At 36.0% G+C, this 13,704-nt stretch overlaps 1 long non-coding RNA gene across 2 annotated transcripts; it reads right to left on the reverse strand.

The window, feature by feature from the left end:
• Positions 1–1,658: 1,658 nt before the first annotated feature.
• Positions 1,659–11,384, reverse strand: LOC143669086 (uncharacterized). 2 transcript variants are annotated; one of them, XR_013168690.1, is made up of 5 exons: positions 11,318–11,384; positions 10,610–10,713; positions 7,699–7,932; positions 4,305–4,393; positions 1,659–1,916 (listed from the first exon to the last, which is right to left on the reverse strand). It is a non-coding gene; the product is annotated as an uncharacterized LOC143669086 (long non-coding RNA). The 2 variants fall into 2 exon arrangements; XR_013168689.1 differs by lacking the exon at positions 4,305–4,393.
• Positions 11,385–13,704: the final 2,320 nt, after the last annotated feature.

The following is a 13,704-nucleotide window of genomic DNA, read 5'->3' on the forward strand; positions in this document are numbered from 1 at the left end:
ATCATGCCCAACTTCAATTAGAAACATGCAAAGTCTTCACATACTCTCCCTTTCTCTAGTCACCTGTGGTTGTTTTCATTGCCAAATCAGGTTGCAGAGCTGCAAGTTAATAATTCTAATAACTTTTTCAAGCTCATTGATTATTCTGCTGGCAAGATGGATCCCTAGAATTTCCTGCTCTGTCATTTTGTGTGAAATCATTTTTTTTTTGGAATTTTTACTGTACCTTATGTTTAGGATCATAACTGATTTAGTCAGCTCCTTTTTTCTGGAGTCTGAAGTGCTTAATAAAGCCACTGACCATCAAACATTCTATATTCCAAACTATTTTTCATAATGGCTGTGAAATTTTCTTTGCAGATGTATTTTTAATCATTCTTTATCTGTTTATGCATCAGAAAGTAAGGCACTTAGCATTTTCGTCCATCTAAAAGTCTATTGTGTATTAAATAATCCATAACAAAATATATATTTCCTTAAAATGTATATCTGACATACATTTAATATTTTGTGCTAGAGAGAGAAAGAGATAGAAAGAGTATTTGTATCCTTATGTCTTAGTTTGCTATGAAAAATACCACAAATCATTTGTCTTAAAAGCAGGAATTTATCATCTCACAGTTGTGAAGGTTTATGGTCCAAAATAAAGGTATTGAAAGGATCAGGGTTTTTACAAAATCTGTGAAATTCTGGTCTTGGTTTTCTGCAATCTATAATCTGTGCACTTGTCACATGGTGAGCTGTCTTTTTCCTCTTCTGTCTTCTACTGACTGATTGTTTCTGAATTTCCACAGCTTATAAAGCCTTCAGTTATATAGGATTAAGGATCAACCTAATTCAGTTTATAATATATAATAATGACTACAAATATCCCATTCAAATGAGTTTGTACCCACAGAATCAAAGATTAGGACCTCAATATATCTTGTAGGAGTCTTCATTCAATCCCCAACAACATTTCTATCTCTATCTCTATAACTATTGTCTATTTCTTTCTCTGTCCATCTACCTAGCTCTATTCTATATATCTGTCTACCTATCAATCATGTAATGTCTATCAATCTATATTTATATATGGATCTGCTTTAAACTTCTATATTCCTTACTTATCTATTCTCACAGAACAATGCTCATTTGATTGCAGAAGCATTCTATCAAGAGTTAAAATTTACCAAGGTAAAATAGACTTGACTGCATATATTCAGGGGTATTCTAAAATATTTATTTTTCAATATAAGTTTTCAAGGAATCCCTGGTAATAATGCAGTTCACTCCAACAAAAGGTTCCAGGCCTTCCTCAGTAATGGCAGTTCCCCCAGTCTCTATTATTTGTTTTATACATATTCCCAGAACAAATGTCTAGCTCCTGAATGCTTCTTCTGTGTAAGTGTGTAGGTGTGTGTAGGGGGCGATGGGCATGTTTACCTGTGTGTAGCAAAATGCAGTGTGCTGACAAAATAGTATGACATTCACACTGTCTAAATTCTCCTTTGCAATTAATTTAAGCTCTTAGCTCTTACTGTCCAATGAATTATTGGTCCATAGATGGTATTACATCTCACTTTAGAATCTGTACTATCATGCATTTAGTGACATTTTTCCAATCTTACAAAAAGAAGCAAATAAATCACAGCAAACATTGATGTGTTTCTCCAAGGAATAGTTAGTATCTTATAGTTTTAATCTTTAAACAAGTTATATTAGATCTTGTCTTCTGAAAGTCTTGAATTATATTGGTTTCTTGGATATATCTTTAATTTCCCTCATATATTTTCCTTTTAAGCAAGTACAAGCTTATTGTTTTCACATATCCATGATGAGAATATATAGAGATAAGTGTCTGTTGTTACTTGTTGATCTGGTTGACCGGGCCAGAGCTGACATCACAATATTCAGATTTGTTGTCTCAGAAGTCTCTGAAAACATCACAGAAAGATGTTAGTATTTTTACTTCTTGTTGTCTCACAATGATCAGATACCTGCTACAGTTTCATATCTGGGCCATGTTCAGAAAATACAGAAACAACTATTTTACCTTCTGCTCAATCCCCTTAATATCATTTTGTTTATACTGGTTATTTATATAATGTAAAAGCTTATAGTTCATGATATGAGCCAATTTATCAAAGCAGAAATCAATAAAATGATTGGAAAATCACTAACCGTCTGAAGCAGGAGCTTTGTGTAGAATCTGTAGTGCATGTCCCTGGACTGGTGTTTTCGGGGCTCAAGGTCATGAGCCGGGACCATGCTGAGTCCTAAGGAGTGTTTCTCTCTCCTTTAAGAGCTTCTGGCTATACTCAATAAACTTTGTCTTTCATTTGGTAATTTTATTCTTATACTTTGTTTTCACCAACTGATTGAACCAATTAAGCTGCTTTTCAATGTACTTGTGTTTTACAACACCAATTCTGCACTTTATGTTTTTTATGGGCAATACCATTTCTCGATCATGTGCTTAAAATCCTAAACTCACTTATATTTTGCATTTTTAATATTTTCATATCAGACTCAGTTTATTTAACTGTTCAGATGGGATCAGAAAACTCAGTGTTTAGAAACAATATTTCATTATTTCATTTGTTTTGTGTTTTTGTTTTTGGAGGAGTTTTTTTTTTTTTTTTTTTGGTCTGGTTATTTATAAAGTCTTCTCTTTCTGGTAAGAAAAAAATGCAATAAACTGCAGCCATAACAGAGCAGAAAATAACAACTCATGAATAAAGACAAAAACAATTTTCTATCAACACTGTCCTAGCAACCTGATATCACTATGATATCACCAATACCCTTGCTTTCAACAGCCACTCATGCTGTGAAATCATGTACATCTACATTTCCATCTATTCACACTTATGCATGGCTAGAGGGAGAACAGTCAGAAGCCAGGCTCTGGCTAATCTTTCTTGTTTTAGGACCAAAGGCAAGAGAAATTATCAGATTATAATGTTTTTCCTTATTCTATTGAGATCTCCTGATGGCAGTTTCTACAGGAAAGTTATAGTTATGAAATGTGTTCAGGAGAATAAACCTGACTTAAGTAGCTTATGGTGAGCAAGCGTGGAATTAGCATATATGTGGGCATGGCTTGATGAAGCATATCAATGTCATCTATACAATTATTGTAATATTAAATAGAAATATTTCCTGTCAAAAATGAGGTCCTCTGTGTAAGGTAATGCCCCTCAGTACAATTTGGAGAACTTGTTTTTAAAATCTGAGCCATGGTATCTTAAATTGGTAAAGATGGTTTAGGGGAGCTGCACCAATGGTTGCAGCCCCCGTGTTCTGCTGGCATCTCGAGTCACTTGTGTCCTTTCACCACTAATAAAATTTCACACTGCTCAAGAACTTTTTTTAAATTTTTTATTAATTAAAAAAATTACAAGAAACAAACATTCCCAACACATACACTCAGCAATTCACAATATCATCACATAGTTGCATATTCATCATCATGATCATTTCTCAGAACATTAACATCAATTCAGAAAAATAAATAAAAAGACAACAGAAAAATATAACAAACAGAAAAAAAATTTACAGGCCATATCCCTTACTGATCCCTTTCATTGATCACTAGCATTTCAAACTAAATCTATTTTAACATTTGTTCCTCCTATTATTTATTTTTATTCCATATGTTCCTCTCATCTGTTGACAAGGTAGATTAAAGGAGCATCAGACACAAGGTTTTCACAGTCACACTGTGAAAGCTATATCATTATACAATCATCATCAAGAAACTTGGCTACCGGAACACAGCTGTACATTTTCAGGCAGTTCCCTCCACCCTCTCCATTATATCTTGGATAACAAGGTGATATCTACTTAATGCATAAGAATAACCTCCAGGATAACCTCTCGACTCTGTTTGGAATCTCTCATCCATTGACAATGTCTCATTTCCCTCTTCCCCCTTTTGGTCGAGAAGGTTTTCTCAATCCCTTGATGCTGAATCTCATCTCATTCTGGGATTTCTGTCCCATGATGCCAGGAAGATCCACACCCCTGGCAGTCATGGCTCAAGAACTTTTTAATATTTTTCCCTAAGTGCACTTGACTTTTAGTATATCTGTACCTATTTGTTTTCCCTTGACAACATTGTGTTTTTTCCTGTGCGCATGTGCATTTTAAGCCCATATTGCACACATATTTTTATTCAGGCATTTATGAACACCATTTCCAAAGCTTAGATTTTTAAGACTGTAAAAGAACAGCAAAAGTGACCTTGAGAATAGTGGAGAAGAAAAACAAACATACATAAGGATGCAGACAAACGGTGTGAGAGCCAAGAGGTTTCATACCATATAAATGGCCGTAAAGTTGAAGGACACATCAGAGCAGGAGAGCTACAAGAATGGGTTGAGATTGCAGAAGGAATGATGGACAACACCTGAGACACAGAAGGAGAGAAATGCCATTAGGACAGTACATAGGAAGACATGGAGATAGAACCCAGAGCCAGCAATCAACTGGACACAAAGTTGAAGGTCACTTCTACTCAGGCTAAATAGAGAGTCTTTTCCACCAGTGGCAGCCACCTCTCAGTTATGGTGGTTTTATATGACATAGCCTTTGTTGTCTACTTCAGCTCTTTCTCCTCTCTTACCCCTGTAAGGGATGTGCTCTCATCTGTCATGTATAACTTGGTGACTTCAATGCTGAATCCTTTAATCTACTGTCTAAGGAATAGGGATATGAAAAGGGCATTCATAAAAATGCTTTTGTAATGTAAATTGTGGCAGATCATCATACACCTATCATATGCCATCCCACAGAGAATACGGCTGTCCATATTCACAAAAAAAACAAAGAACTGAGTGAGGCAGCCTGCAATAGTCTCAGTAACTCTCAAGATGTTCCCTAACATTTGTGGGTCTGTAGGGAAAATATAACAGATGTCCACAAAGGCTAAGTTGCTGAGGAAGAAACAGATGGAGTAATAGAGGTGAGAGTCACAGCCAATGGCCAAGACGATGAGTATGTTCCATGATATGGTGACCACATACATAGAGAGGAAGAGCACAGAGAGTTGTTACTGCTCTGCTGAGCTGGAAAGTCCCAGGAGAATAAGATATCTTCTTTCCATCTTCAAAAAAGATACAGAAGAACAAAATATTAAATTTGCAGGCTGATAGTTTCAAACCTCTCATTCACAATGGTGTGTGTGTGTGTGTGTGTGTGTGTGTGTGTGTGTGTGTGTGTCTGGTCTATGTGTCTTTGTATCTGTGCTTGTCATAAAGCCCCACCCAGACATTCCTTGCTTGGATACTTCCCAATTACATCTTTTGTTTGGGATAATCATATATTGCACTTATGAATAATCATGTAGACATTTTGGTTGTGCCAGTCTCAATTATTCGAAGGATCATAATTTTTCTTCCAAACCAAAATGCAAGTTAACTGAGTAATGACTATATTCATTATCCTTGTAATATTCACCTTCCATAATAATCATAAAATAAGTATTTGCCTTCATAGACTTAATTGATTTGTTAATTTTTAAGTCATACTATTAATCTGATTCAGTACAAATATTTACTTTTAATATTTAATTATCTTCACAATCACAGTTTTATAATCACTGTCAGATCTTCTTATTCAGCTTTCTTTCCACTTAGAATAAATTTTAGTTACTTATAATCACAAGTCTGCCTTTCTTCATTGGGTTGAATATTGCTTCAACCCAATGAAGGGTTGAATCAGGCTGATCACAGGATACAGGATCTGACTAGTGTGGCAAATCATCTTAATTCCAGTGCTTGTTTATTGAACTTGAGACCCCTTCTTTAAAGCAGCCCATATACACTGCATTCTCTAAAGAAGATATCAGTATTTTCCATACTTATTACAACCCTTCATAGAATGTCTTATGGATCCACAGCTTTTGATTGACTCACAAATAAAGGTGTCCAGGAAAGGCATTGTGGAACATTAAATTTGATGTCTTCTGTTTCATATTGATTCCTTCCTCATTATTGGGAATCTATAATCTTAACCATTAATCTTTCACCTGATGCAGCAATCTTATTTTACAATATTTCATATATGCTTAAGTTTTACCATTTCTTATTTATGCCATCCATTTTTATTTATTATTATTAAATAATGCAGATATTCCATCCACCAGATAACAATTTTGTTAAAATAGTGTTTTAGAAATATTATCTGCATTTTATGTGTATTGATATTACTATTCAATCTTAGCAGTAAGATTGTTATTTTTGTCTCTGGACTATGGACAAAATAGTGAAAATGGGAGATGTTTTCCCATGGAATCTTCCTGCTTATGATGATTTACTGTCTTGGAATATAATTTTCTCTTGTGCATTACACCCTTTTCGAGAAAAGTTTCTAAAACCTGTGATTTGATAGCACCCAGGGAACTTTTACCAGTTATTTAAAATGTTGCCACCTTACTTATATTTTTCTTCTCTGTAACAAATCTATCAATGGTTTATATAGACTCAAAGTTCATCCAAAATCCCTGACTCACAGTATGATGTTTGATATCTTTAACACCTGTGAATTGTATTTTAGCTCCATTTCAGAAATGCATTCCAGGCTAACAAGTTTAACTTTTTTAGCATTTACAGTTCCCTTATCTGTTAAATTTTAAAGTTAACATGTCTCTTATTTTTCTTGTATAATTAGCTTAGACCCTACTCTTTCATTTACCTTAACTTATACTCAGCTATATCTCCTTTCTTTGATCAAAACTTATCTGTGAGTCTGGCATCATTTTCTTCTGAGTTCAGCCCATTTTGATAACCCTCAAAATCACCTGTCAATTTTTTCACCTCCAAATCCTCATCTATGACTCAATCCAATATTCATCATCTTTTTATATATTTAGTGATATGAACATTGCCAGTGAGCTCAACACAATTCATTTCAAATAGAACATAGTGAAAACCTCGTTCTACCCTCATTGTGAGTGGAAACTCTTGATTAAATTGCTTCCATGGAGATGCAGTCCACTCAGTTTGGGGTATGACTTCTTGATTTTCTCCATGGAAATGTGAAACGCCCAGTTGTGGGTATGACCTTTTGCTTTGGCAGAGATGTGATTCTTCCCATTCAAGGTGGATCTTAATTAGTTTACTAGAGACTTTAAGGGAGCTCACAGGGAGGGAAAGAGTTCAGAACCTACAAAGATGCAAACATTTGGAAATGTAGAAGCCCCAGGAGATGCCACGAGTTAAAAGAGCAGAAGAAGCTACACAAGAATGAGAACCTAACAGATATGACCATGTGCCCTTCCATGAGATGCTAAGCTAAGAATTGAAACCCAGAGTTTTTCCCCAGGACCCCTAAGTCAGGACACACAGTCTCTTAGAGACGAAGCCACTGGAATCAGAGGGTGGAAGCAATAGAACTAGGAACAAAGAAAGACATTGGCCTTTCTTCAGAGTCAATGTACCTTTCTCTGGATGCCTTAGTTTGGATGTTTTATAGCCTTAGAATTGTAAACTTATGACCTAATAAATCCATCTTATAAAAGCCATTCCAGGGTACATGGGTGGTTCAGTGGTATGATGTTTGTCTTCCACGCAAGTGACCCAGGTTTGATTCCTGGACCAAGCACCCCTGGCCAAAAAAAAAAAAAAATTCCATTTCTGGTATATTGCAATCTGGCAGCATTAACAAATGAAAACATATATATTTTAAAAACATTCTCTACAATTTTTAACTTACTGAAGATGATGTAAGCGCAGAAAAGAAATCATGTGTTGTCCTTTCTTTCCCTTTTCTTCTGTGTCATCATTTTTCTATGATGATCTCAACTATTTATAAAAGTCCATTAAAGCTTAGGGCTTTTCCCACTTGTAGTCAGGAAGATGGCACTGAGAAGGACTTGACTGGTTTGTGCTCACATTGAAGAGGGAGGAATTGATACATGATCCAAGCAATGTGGTCAGTCTTTAATTTCTGGAAAATGCAACAGAACAAATTCTCCACTGGAACCAGCAGAAAAGTACATACCCCCTTCAATTCATTAATTTTATCTCATTGAAACCCACATCAAATTTTGACCTACAGAAATGGAGAAAATAAATATGTGTTGTTTTACATATTGTCAGTGGTAATTGATTACTGTGGAAATAAAAAATTAATATGGTATATACAATCCAAATCTTCATTATCATTATAGCATATTTGTCCTGCCATACTTGTGAGAGAAATCAGTGGAAAAGAGATTAATATGACATTTTTTCACCAGAAACTGGACATGTTCCAATTACAAATGAACTCTAAAATAGTTACATTTTGGCATATTCACTGTTTATATCCATGTTGTCAGACTAACCTAATTCCACTTTCTTTACACTGGTTAGTTAAATTTTGGTCACAAATCTCACTCTCTTTCTCATCAAATATCACTTCTTTGGTCTCCTGCAGAGCACCGGATTAAATGGCCTGCCAGGTGTCGTAAAACCCTCTGGAGCCCAGATATTGTGGATTGCAATTTTAGTTTACTTCACCATAGTAGCTCATTGGCATTTCTTTCTTTAGAAACACTGATAAATGTGTAAAAGTGAAACAGAACAGAACATCTGCTATGGTTTTATTAACATGAAACAACAGTCTAATGCTTTTATTTCTGAAAGCAGCTTCATTTAAAAATGCTTATAAAAATTGAAGCTCAGATGGTGTTAACTGCTATCTTTAAATTCTGAAATGCTTTGCACTTTTTTTTAACCTAGTAGATCCCTGAAACTTTAAGTATCTATCTGACCAAGACTCAAATTTAGTTTTCCAGCTCTGAGAATCAACTTACATCCATATAGGGACTGTTAAAAAATAGAAAGAGATCAAACTCCAATTAAAGATGCTATGAAATTGATTGGGTTAAAACTAAGGTATCAATATACAAGGTAAAAGAAATATTATCTGTTTTAAGGCTTTAAATTTTGTGTGAGACAAAAAGAAAAATGTTTATTTTGTCCAAAATGTAAACAACCTAATTCAGCTTTATTTGATATAGAATCTGGAATGAGATAGAAAATGCTAATGTTCTGTACAAGTTAATGCTACACAATGAAGCATTTCAGAGTATTTGGGTCAGAAAAATGAAAAGTGTTTGCAAAGTGAGAAAAACAGAACTATTAAGTTTCCCCACCTGGGAAATTTCTGACATTTTCTTAAGCAAGATAGGCACCTAGTTTAATAAGTAAAGACCTCAATTTTGAGGTTTGCCCTTATGAAACTTATTTCTATAGTAGTAAACTGAACTTACTTAGGATTAGTGCCTAAGAGCCATCTCCAGAAAATCTCTGCTGTTGCTCAAATGTGATCTCTGTCTAAGCCAAATTCTGAGCTTCCTCCCAATGTAGGACATAATTTTCAGGGGTGTAAGCCTGGCACTGGCAGTATGAAACATAACTGGCCCTGGCATCACAGGACACTGACCCTGTGGGACACTGGCCCTGTCATCACAGGACATAAATTGACCCTGGCATCATGGATTAGTTGAGCAAAATAGGGTAAAGAATTCAAGTGTCAATGGCTAAGAGATTTCAGGTTGAGTTGAAAGGTCATTCTGGAGGTTGCTTTTATGGCAAGTTTCAGCCAAATATTGCAAACTGCCACAATATGGCAAACTCCAACCAATAGTGTTCCTGGAAACCCTGAAAGATATCTTGTGCTCTATAAAATTTTGCTTATTAAGTTTTTTTACAGAGACTTGAAACTTCCAGACTGTTCCAATGCCAGAGAAGCTCCAAAAACCAGAGATATTGGACTCTCCAAGAACAACAACTGGTTTCATTGTTCTGTCCCTTTGCCCCTTAAAAATGATTCCTCTTTTCAGCCTTGAAACAGTTAGAAATTTGTTGCCCAAATATCCCTTAAGATATCAAATGAGAGGGAGGAATTGTAACTAAGAAATCAGGATTTAAGGGATGATTTTGGTTACTGAATCATATTCATTTTTGCTTTCTGGGATATTGGAGTAGGCAGAGAAGAATGCCTGAAATCACTAAATTGTAATCCAGCTGTCCTGATATCTGAAATGTTTGTAAAAGCCCTTATCTTGTGCCTTTGTGACTGTGAGAGCTGTTACCCCCATATCTGGTCATTTGTTGTAGGACCTTTCATAATGCTATTGCAGAATTTGAAGTCAGCCATTAACTAGCCTCAGCCCCAGACATTTGTAAATCATATCAGCTAGATTCTGGTATTGAAAGATAACTTGTCTCCCTTCCTTCTGGCTTGAACCTTTAGTACTAAAGTGATAGCCTGCCTCCCTCCTTTCAGCTTATATTCTTCTATTGAAATTATAATGACAACACTGTATCTTTTTCTGTTTCAAACTTGCTATTTGAAATAACCTCATCTCCCCTTGCTAAAATCCTTTAAACCTTGAATCCCCTAAACTCTGGGAGACAGATTTTGGCCTGCTAGGCCATCTACTGTCCTCCTGTATGCCTAGTAATAAATGAGTTCTGTCTTTGAAACTGCAGTGTCTCAGGAATTTATTATTGAGCATGTTGGGCAAAAAAATCCATGGCCTTTGTCTGGTAACAATCCCTTAGAATTGACTAATTCACTGTTTCCCACAACAGCAGTTAAACAATAGTAGAAAAACAGTAGTGCATTATCTTACCTGATAGTTGAGCAGAGACCATAACAGGTCCAACCAGACTTCAGCTCAAGAAGCAGATTTGACCTTGACCACTATATGTCAGGAGTTCAAAGATCCAAGAAGGCCTAGTCAAGTGAACCAGATGACAAACCCAGAGAAAATGGACACAAACAATTCCAGCTGGTACCTAAGCTATTCCCCGAGCTCTTGCCCAGCGTGCCCCAGCATCTGTCTTTGACTCCCACTTCTGAAACCAAACTGTGTAATCAAAAACAAACTCTGAAAACCAACATACAGAATAAGCTTATTGAGCTAAGTGACATGTGTTGGGAGCAGAACTAAAAGAAAGTTACTGCTGAAAGAAAAGTTCAGGGAGACAGTTTGTATATCTCTTAGAACAAAGAAAGAGTTCAGAGGGATGGAGAGGGAAAGACATAGAGGATGTGAGCTATATGGGTTGTACAGGGCAGGATCTTCTTGGGTCACGGACTATAAATTTTCAAGGACTGTTTGGAGGTGTTAGCTAGCAATTATCTGATAAAGATACAGATTTGCTGGACTTGTTTATTACAGTTCCTTCTTTCCTATGGAGGTAAGGGTCTTAACTAGCTCTTCAAAGGATTGTTGGTATGTTAACCTGCCTCAGTTATCTTTCTCATTCCTCTCTGCAGTTTCTTATGAAAAAAATGGAGGTACAAGCAGATCAGTTTAGTTGGTAAATATATTTACCATTCCATTTTCAGAGTCTACTTAAAAGTAGTTGAATTCAAAGGAGGCACCAATGTCAAGAGCATGTGTTCTAGGTTCTAAATTCTATGAAGGATTTATTCTAGAATTATCGCAGTAACTTTTAAAATGAATTTTAAAGCTCTACACAAGCTGTAAATAGTAATAGGAGATTTTAAATGTAATCTTCAGACTCCAAACAGGCTGTAATGAGAGCTCTTTGTCTCCTAAATGGGCAACATGTAAATTTAAATTCTGCAACCTTATGCAAATGTCGTTTGCACCCAGATTAGAAAAAGCTTTCATCTATGGCTCCAGACCTCCCAGATATGGATAAAATTTTTCATCTTTCTTCTCTAGAATTAAAGGCAGCAGTCCCAGGTTTCACTCTTTATAAATTAATTTCCTAAACTGTTAATTAGTACTTTTAATACATGTCCCCAGTAATTGTGGTGGTCTTTGGGATTGTTAATTACCTCTTTCCAAAGGAGTAATAAGCTTTCTTATATCTTTAAAACAGGTATATAGTTACAATAAGGATGTAGATACTTAAGTTAAACTCCAAGGGAACTGCAGAGATAAAGATTCTACCTTCTTTGATTTTGCATTTCAGAGAGATGAATCCCAGGTTCTTGGAAAAAAGAAATTCCTGAGTAGGAGAGCTAGGAAAAGCTTATTTAGCTTTTAAAAAGATTTTCTTCTCAAAAGAACAGAAGAAAACTACAATTATAATTTTCCTAAAGAATGTTCAAGAAAAGTGAAGGATAGTAGTCTCTTTCTTTCTCTTTTTGCACCAGGAAATGATCATGTATTCTGCTTTCTTTTTGGATTTGGTTTATCCTTACTCCAGGTACAGAGGACTTACTCAAAAAAACATTAGAAACTCTCTGAATGGTTATATTCATTTATTGACACTCTTATGAATCCATTTCTTTTTGTATTCCTGGGAATGTGTGGTGGTTGCTTTCAGTTTTTGGCTTGTTTCCTGTTTTATTTCAGTGCTACCATGGGCACAGACAATGACAATCTTCCCCAAGAATTTCTCCTGCTGGGATTTCAAGGGTCCCAGTCCCTTCACCTCTCTCTCTCTCTCCTCATATTTTTTCAGGTGATGTACACCCTCACTGCCAGTGTTAACTTTGCTATTCTGATTTTGGTGAATAATCACCCACCAGCTACAAACATCTATATAGTTCTTTTTGAACAACTTATCCTTCCTGGAGTTTTGTTACTGCCATCCCCAAGGCCAGAGAAGACAATATTGTTGGCTGCTGTCTGTTGCAGATGCATCCTGTTTTCTTGTTAACCTTCACCAAATACTTCCCCCTGCAAACATGGCCTATGACCATTATCTGGTTATCTGGTATCCCCTACACTATGTAGTTAACATGAGCAGCCTTCTTTCAGCATAGCTGGCCCTGAGTTCCTGGATCTGTGGCTTTGTGGCCACTGTAGTGTCAACAGCTCTCATCAGTGGCCTCTCTTTCTGCAGCCCCCATGTACTTCTGTGAAATTGCCCCCAGTATTTCCCTGGTCTGCACCAGCACATGGGCAATAGAACTTGTGCCTTTTGTGATTGCTTTTCTGGCAACCCTGAACTCTTGATTCATCACCCTGGTAACCTATTTCTACTTCATCAGCACCATCCTCAAGATCCCCTCTACCAATGGCAGGAAAGAAAATCTTCTCAACCTGCTCTTCTCATCTGAATGTGTGCTCATCTGGTACCATGACATTCTTTCATTTCCGTATATCAATCAAAGAACTGTTGGACATTATCAAATCCATTAACATCCACAACACTGGGAATTCCAGTTTAATAAGGATGTAAGGGACTGCTAAAGAAATGGAAGAGAAAATGAATCACCTCTAATATACCACATCTCCTGTAATTTGTTTCCATAGTTTTATAGAGGTGTGAAGTATGAATATCCAAGAACAGGACAGATCTTCCTTAATACGTGGGAAGGAAAAAAAAGACAAAAGTAAATAAAACAAAAAATAATGTGTTTGCTCTATTGTTCCTTATGTGATATTAAGGTAGTTTACAAGTTTAACCTCAGTATTATTGTATAACTTTATCAATTTATGTGTATCACTTAATGCATTTATGCATATTACTCTGTGTATGTGTGTGCATCTCTACAAATTTATGCATTCATAAAGGTATGCAAATGCAAGTTTTATTGAAGGAAGGAAGATAGAATGTCTACCATGCTATAAATCATGTTCAGGCTTACTCAAGCATGTTTGAAGATATTGGTGTGCAAACAGAGAGGCTGCCAGGCTTATTTCTTATTATATCCAAGAGCTGCCTTTTATTTTGGACAAAAGAGTTCAGCTAAGGACCAGATAATAACTCCCACCCTGCAAGTTCTATTTCTGTGCTT

Source organism: Tamandua tetradactyla, chromosome 25, assembly GCF_023851605.1.
Source record: "Tamandua tetradactyla isolate mTamTet1 chromosome 25, mTamTet1.pri, whole genome shotgun sequence".
NCBI classification, from domain to species: domain Eukaryota; kingdom Metazoa; phylum Chordata; class Mammalia; order Pilosa; family Myrmecophagidae; genus Tamandua; species Tamandua tetradactyla.